The sequence below is a fragment of the Salvia hispanica genome, chromosome 3, assembly GCF_023119035.1.
Source record: "Salvia hispanica cultivar TCC Black 2014 chromosome 3, UniMelb_Shisp_WGS_1.0, whole genome shotgun sequence".
NCBI lineage: Eukaryota > Viridiplantae > Streptophyta > Magnoliopsida > Lamiales > Lamiaceae > Salvia > Salvia hispanica.
This window is the reverse complement of record NC_062967.1, coordinates 45,290,433-45,298,863: the sequence shown is the minus strand read 5'-3', so window position 1 is coordinate 45,298,863 and position 8,431 is coordinate 45,290,433. Positions and strand designations below refer to the sequence as shown.

At 35.5% G+C, this 8,431-nt stretch overlaps 1 pseudogene; it reads right to left on the bottom strand.

Moving 5' to 3' along the window:
- Positions 1–2,971: 2,971 nt before the first annotated feature.
- On the bottom strand, positions 2,972–7,480 carry LOC125217109 (annotated as a pseudogene).
- Between the last annotated feature and the right edge of the window lie 951 nt (positions 7,481–8,431).

Sequence of the window (8,431 nt, the reverse complement as noted above, 5' to 3'; positions counted from 1 at the left end):
AGAGGTTGAAGAAGGAATCAAGAGAAGATCAAGACTACAAAGATTCAACCTTTGGGTTTTATTGTTTTAGTCTTATGTTCACTTTGATTTCCCTTCATTCTTTGTTTTTAGTTTATTCAATTATGTGTAACTAAATTCATAGGATTATAGGGATGTGCTAGTAACGACTTTAGTTATACAATTCCGTTTTCTATTTAATATCCGTTTTGTTTTTACTTCGTTTCTTCCCTAAATTGTCCCGTAATACTTCATGCTTGAGTGAAACATTCGATGAAGATTTAATATAACTTGCTGCATAATCGTGAGAGGAGGTTGGCGAGTTAGATCCACTTAGTAGACACTACAGTTAGCTTCCCTTAAAACGACACTGTTAATTGAGAGTGGGAACTTTTCAACGACACTGTAAACGCACAACTCTGGAATTCTCTTATCTCTCATATCTTTATCTCTTTAATTTGTTGCAATTAGTTGTTTTATTGCTTTCAAGTTGTTCTTGTTTTCAAAAGTCCTCAAATTTTTCGTTTTCCCAAATAGTGAAAGAAGCTTAGTAGAAGGTAGATAGTCTGTGATTTTATTCCCCGTGTTCGATATCAGGTACTGACCTTTAGCTATACTATATATACTCTCTATACTTGCATGTTTATTTAGTGCTAATAAAAAACAGTCGGAAATTAAAATAAATTTTAGATTTAATTAAGTAGCTTAGTATATTTGAATTAATTTTAAATCCATATGTAGTTGATTTAATGTTTGAATTGGAAATTTCAATTGTTCTTAAAATTTGCTTTGATCATGGATCAATTGGAAAATTTATTTAATCTTAAGATCAATTGAATAATTGAGATCCACATTAATTTGAACTCAAAATAATTGAAGTGGAATAAATATGAATTCAATAGATGACTCAGAAATTTGATTAATTTTAGTAATATTTAGAGGGGTGAGCATTTAAGTTTCGGTTCGGTTTTCTGCCAAAATCGAACCAAACCCGAAAAATCAAATTTAGTTCAAAATCTAAATTGAACCGAACCAAAAAATCAAAAAACCAAAAACCAAATTTCAAAAACCGAACAAAACTAAAAAAATTGAAATTTAAAAAAAAAAACCAAAAAACCGAAAAAAATACTCCGTATATATTAATATATATATATATATATATATATATATATATATGAGAGTAATAAATTGCTAATTAATTAGCAATCCCAAACTAAGAATAAATCTTAGCAATTAGATTAGAAGATCTAGTGGTTGAAATAATGCCACATGGATTATATTTTTAATTAAGAAAATTAATAAATAAAATTAGAGGGTATTAATGTCAATTCTCTCTCATTAAAATCATCTTAAAACTTTAAATTTACGTAACTCTCTCGATTTAAATTATTTTTTCGCATATATCAAATTAAAGATAATTTTATAAGGATTCCAACGAGATCTCAATTGCATATGTTCCGACGACGTTCGGATGATGAAATTTGATATTTTTTATTTTAGTTTTCGTAAATGTTGATAACCAGATTTTTATCAACAAATACATCAAAAAATCTCAATAAAACCATGTAAAAATCTCAATAAATATGTGTTGATATTTTCTTGTACTAGTGTTGATATTTTTATGTCATATTGTTGATATTTGTAATATACTGTGTTGATATAAAAAAACATTCACGAAAATTATCATATGATAACATAATGACGATATTACCCTTTTGTTGATATTTTGTCTACTACTTATTGAGATTCGTAAGATTTAATCTCATCTACTCATTTTAAAATCTAAGGGTGGAGATTTGATCTTGATTTTAAATTAGGGTGTTATAAGCATTAGAATATGACCCTCTATATATATATATATATATATATAATTTAATTTATTTTATATATACTAATAAAATATAAATATATATAATATAAAATTAATAGAATATATATAATACATATTATATAAAATATACTCCCTCCGTCCCACATTTATAGTTACATTTAGTTAGGGCACGGGTTTTAAGGAATTGGTGGAGTGTGTAATTAATTAAGTGAGATGGAGGAGTGTGTAATAAATGAAGTGAGATGGAAGAGTGAAATGGTGGAGTGTGTAATAAATGAAGTGAGATGAAGGAGTGTGTAATAAATTAAGTAAGTTGGTTGAAGGTGGGTCCCTAGTTGACTTTTTGGTTTTTTATTTTTGTTTTGGTTTATTTTTGTGTTGATAATGACATTGGGTGTAATTTTAGTGAATAATGGGGTAAAATTTTATGTCCAAATATGGAAAATTTTAAATGTGACTATAAATGTGGGACGGACTTTTATGGCAAAATGTAACTATAAAACTGGGACGGGGGAGTATTAAAAGAATATATGTTATATATATGAACCGAACTGAAAAACCGAAATTTTTGTATTTTAAAAACCGAATCGAACCGAATTTCAAAATTTTGGTTTGATTCGGTTCGGATATTCGATTTTCATTTTTTATTCTCACCCCTAAATATTTATTAATGATGGAATAGTGAATGTTTTTTTTAAAAAAATAACTATTATATTTCATTCTTATCTATTCTCACACTTTAATTATATAAATTGTTACTGAAACTATACAATGCGAAACAAATAAAAATAAATCAGTAAAAAAAATTATTATTAATATAATGGACGTAATAAAATTCAAGTACAGAACTGAAACAAAAAAGAGTTTGCTTTGAAAAAAAAAGGGTAGCAATGTAAAAATATTTGAGCATTAGACGAGATAATTAAATGTATAGTAAAATATTCTATAATTGATATATTTACTAAAATGTCATTTTAGGGTCTGCAATAACCTATATTATTGCCGCATAGTTTTACCATTTTCATAGCTTATCATTTTCTTTTATAACAAAAGTCAGTACATTTATTCTTTTTTTATTATCTCTTATTTTATTCTTTTTTATCTTTCTATCTTTTTCATTTCTTAATTTATTCTTTATTACCCAAAGAAAACATGTAAACATGTTTGTGCCCTTGTATGCTTAAAAACCTGTCATTTGGAAGCAAAAATGTCTTCCAACTCTTTGTCCAATGCCCTCGGCTTTGCCTTATAATCCGTCGACGTTAAGGCGGAGGCCGGTGCCGATGCCGACGAGCTCCCACTTCTCTTACTCCTCCAAAGCCCACTCCATCTCACCTTACTCGATGAAGGGTCAGTTGTTGTACTGCTTCCTTCTCTACTGAAGCTAGACTTTGCCATCTCTCTTATCTGCCTCAGCCACGGCTTCTCCCTCGACCCGGAGCTCCGGTTCCTGCTCATACCATCCCCCTCATTGGGATTGTTGATCGGAAACCTCTTGAGCCAATTCTTGATCAACCAATGAGGCAAGACCAAGAATGCAAATCCAATTGCTGCATGTTTTAGGCCAATAAAAAATGAATTATCAATGGGATCCAACTGCCTGATCTGTTTGAACAATGCCTGCCACGCTTTGATCATTTGTACTAGAAATGCTAGTATGAACACCACCACCATTGCAATCCCTAGCCTCCTCTCGTCGTTAGGGGTGAGCTGTCGGTCCAGGAGGGCGAGGCAGGAGGCGAAGATTGCAAGCTCGCATGTGACAGATATGATCTCAACTAGCTGGAGCTTTTTCTTGATGAATGGCTTCTTGAGCACCATGAAGAAGAGCTGGAACGCAGTGATGGAGAGGAGGGCGATCGTGGGAGTTCTTGACGACCATGTCTCAGAGTAGGCGCCTGCAACGATGCCAAGAGCTACTCGCCTCACGAATTCCAGCAATGTGTAGTAGATCCTAAGGATTCCGAAGAGTTTTTGTATGAAGGGTGCCTCAGCATCCTCTGTTTCGTCGTCTGAGGCAATGATCGTGTCGCCTGGCTTGGTGAAGGTGCTCCCGGAGATCTGTGACAGCATGTATTTAGGAGGGCCTCTTAGATCCTCAAAGAGAGGGCCTAGGATGGTTAAGTATATGGAATTACGTTCGTTCTTCCATGTCCATTGGCCTCTCTTGCCTGGGCCTAATGTGACTCGAATCAGTTCCTGATTTTTAGGAACATGAGGAGTAGAGCATGGAGCAGTATCAGACCGCCTCCGATTACTGCTAGCCAGAACATGCTTCTGCTGAAATCTCTCCATCTGGAAGAATAAATAGGCATTCATCAAGCTGCAGCAGCAGATTTGGCCTTTAAAAAAAACCGACAGTGCTTGCTTACCCGTGTGAATTATGTGGATCCAAGATGTATTCTGCTTCTGGCATGGCAGTTTCACTCTGTGTCGAATAGCCTCAATCAATACACAGTAGTAAATAGTAACATCAAAGTGAAAGTAATGAGATCTTTACCGCAAAATAGGACGCATACTCCATAGGATTCAGAGGCAACCCAAAAACCTTTGGTGAGTTCACATTTGCAGCTTCTGGTTTAAGGCCATCAAGGAATATTGAGTTGTGGCCTTTGGGAACAAGAATCAGCCGATCCTTAGGTGAAGTTGAACCCACCATGACTGAACGCTGGTCGCCCGTCTCCCATGGGAGGTTGAAGTAGGGAATGCTCCACTGTAAACCTCTTGTAAGCTCATAATATTCGACCGGCAAGGTGACTGATAACCATTTAGACAGTGCAAAGACTTGAATATGCGACGCGACTCTCTGCACCAATTAAGATCACATAAGTATGCTGTGTTTGAGCCTTTTGTCCATCTTATATCATTATTCTGAGATGGTGGACAGTTTCATCTAAGACTAAAGATTATAGAAAGTGATGGAAGATTACAAAAAGATTTCTGGCTGGGTCGGAACACAAGATAGCGCTTGGTTTGGAGTATGCTCCAGCGGATAGCAGACTTGCTGTAGAAACAGTTAGAAAGCCGGCAACCAAGGCTGTAACGCCAAAAGCAGCAGTAGCAAAGTACGAAAGCACCAAGGATTCAACGGGTGCTGAATCTGAAGAGAAAACAGTTAGTGGTGAAAATGGCAAATTTATGGTAATAATAAGAATAAATATTTGAGGCCTTACAGTGCCTGACTTGCAGGGTATTAGATGCTCCATTTCTATTCCCGGAAACATCGGATGTCACATTTTCAGGAATATAAACGGATATGACATCCGTATCTGCGCGTATATGGGCCGTGTAGCTTCTCCTAGTCACCTCTAGGAAGCTGTAGAATGTATAAACAAGAGAAATTTACCATCTGCGGAAAAATGTGTGTTTATACAAAGTAACTATCACCTCTGCAAATGCCCTCCAGAAATCGATACATGAGATGAGTTGAAACCGAACACTGGCTTCATAAATTTGATCATTACTAGAATGATCTTCTCTTTTGTCCGCATGTCACATGTTGTGCTCAGCCTAACAGTCGGTCTTCGAGAGTCTAACACCACATAAAATCAAATGAAATGTTAATTTCCATGGAAAAACATTAGCTGCTGTAGTGAATTTTTCTAGGGGCTATGTTTGGGTTCTTTTGCATACCATAGAGGAATGTTACTGGAGATACAGGAGCAACGGTGGTCCCTTGTCTGGTGATCACCAAGTTCGACTGCAGGCTCACAGTAACGATAGCCATGTTCGACACATTAGTGAGCTGCAAGGAAATCAAAAGGAAATTTCAGTAAGGTTCTAACAAAATAGAGTTCATCCTGAGAGGATGAAAAATGAACCTGGTAGCCAAATCTACGCTGTCCACGGCTACTCCCATCTATGGGAATGAGTGATCCTTGACTTATATCGATGGAGTTCAAGATTTCAGTTGATGAATTCATGACAGGTTCAGTGAAATACAGATACACCTTCAAGAACTTATCCTTGTTAGTTGCCAATACAGTTCTAGTTTCAGTGCCTATCTGAAGCAGCCTTTCTGGTACATGAGTTCTCATGTTCACAAGCACGCTTCGTTTATCTGCAGAGAGAGAGCTACACATTAGTAATGTGAATAACAAACATGATTACACCATAATTGTTTATGATCAAACTCACCAAAATGTATAAACTCACCAAAATGTATAACAAAACTTGAATTATCTGTTCTTACAAATTGGTTTCCGGCATTGTCTGTGCAGAAATCTTTGTCCATTACCAGAATCAAGCGTCCATATCGAACTCTTTTAGAGATGCCTACATCAAGAGAGTATTTCATGTTCGGCTCGATTACTTTGAATGTATCTGGCAAGACCTCTCCAGCACCATAAACAAGAAGCTGTTTTGGTAAGAAAACAACCATGAATCATAATGCTTACAAGCCAAACGAATGCTGAGAGAATAAAACTTCAAACGGAATGAAACATATGGGGGATGCTATTGATTTGTATCCGACCACGTACTCACGTTGCAGGCATTTACAGAAGAGCACATGAAACCACCAGCACATGGCTCACTGAAAGATATGTTCACTGAAACACGAGAAGCACTTGTGAAGTTTGTCGCTCCTGTTATTTGCGCTGTGGGTTTAACCGTGTCTGCAAATTAGAGGCACATCTCAATTTGATACGTAATGAGCAATCAACATGTAACTAAAGATTAGGAATTTAGGAGCACAAATCACTTCTTGATTATGGTCATAATATCTAATCTATTGAAATATATTAGTTGAGGAACTATGAGCAAAATGCAGAGTTAAATATACTTATTCAATGAAAATTTGTCATGATTAAACAGAGTGAGGGAGGTTGCTCAACCAATGGTCCAGTTATAGCTCGCACAGGCAACTCTGCGAGACCCTTTTGTGCACACCTCAAGTGAATGGTTCCCATCTAACAGTCTTGAATAAGATATTCTTCCACCTTCACAAGCTGAAACCTTGCCATGATCCAGCTGCATTTTTTGGTATATGTCAAAAATTATCAGGCAAATCCAATTATCAGAGATACAATTGCAAGAATATGATTAGTAATTTTCTCATTTTCTTCACAAAATAAGAAATTTTATGCAGCCATTGTAAAACTCAATCCTTTTATTTATTACATTTTCACATGGTATGCAAGGACACAGCTAGAACTCATGCATACAGTCATGAAATCTTACATCCCTATCAAGATTCGATTTTTCTTGAACTTCAAATCTTAACTCTTAATATCTAGATTTGTCAAATTCAGGTATCAGAGATTCCCAGTAGAAAAGCTAAAAAATGATCACATATTTCAGTGTGTGTGTGTGAAGTGAGAAAGTGACCTTGCAAGTGGTGGAACAGTCGGAACAGATGCTTGCATTGCCACCGACCACAACTTGGAAAGAGAAAGTGGAGTAATTTCTGTTGGAGAATACATGAGGAGTCTCTAGTAACTTTACAGCCACTTCACAGCTGCTGAATCCCAAACTCAAAATCAGAAAAGCCCAACAATGCACAAGGAAGAAGGAAGAAAATCTTGACCCCATTTTTGCATGAAGATTGAATCTTAGTGATGTTCTAGAGATTGAACATGAGACAGACAGAGCAACTCAGAGTAAAATGAGAGAGAGAGAGAGAGTTTCTCCTTGTGTTATTAATTATGATTCTGAGCCATGAAGCAATGATAGGAAAAGGAGACAGGCGTTAAATTTTTCAATGCATTGTTGCAAACAAGAAAGTGACACTCATTCAACAAGACAGAAATGGATTGAGACTTTATTGTTATTTTTGAGCCTTTAAATTTTCCATCTGTTTGTGAAGATAGGCAATTAGGCCTAGTAAAAGAACTCAGTTCGGCCGGATACAGTGAAAAATATTGTTGTTGTATTTTCTCTTCACTGCTTCCTTGATCGTAGCCATCTGAATAATCAATCAAACTACGTGCTTCGAATATTATCGCCGTTATAAACTCTCATTTTTCTACTCCAATGTGGCGTCCTAATATGTGGCTTGGAATAGCAGCTTGCTTCACTTGCAAAATTTTAATATTGTTGAAATAAGAAAGTTTTATAGATGGGTGTATTGGCCTAGTGGCAAAATAGTTAGTGACCGAGACCATATTACCTTCGTGTAAGTGTTATATACTTCCTTAGTCCTAATAAGAATATATTTTAATTTCTCTCAACAATATATATACCCAATCACTTTTTCTCTTCCCAATTAAATATTTAAATTTCTTTTACTATCAATGTAATACATACAATCACCTTTTTTTCTTTCCAATTAAACACATTAAGAGCATGAATAACCCTGGCCCGGATTTGGGCCGCAAGTCCCCTCCACGTCATCATTCCCTCAAATTAGGGGTTCCAGGCCACAACTCCATTAACACCGCAGGCCACAACTCGGGCCACAACTCAGGCCACAACTATTCATTTCACAATATATTTTAATCGTAAAATAGAATACGTTGAACAATTAAAACCGGGAAAATTCATTGTTCAGTCAGAAAATAGGAAAAGAAAATTACAAATCCTAGAAAAAAAAAATTACCAATACTAGAGAAAGAAAATTACCAAACCTAGAAAAAAGAAAATTACAAATCCTAGAAAAAAGAA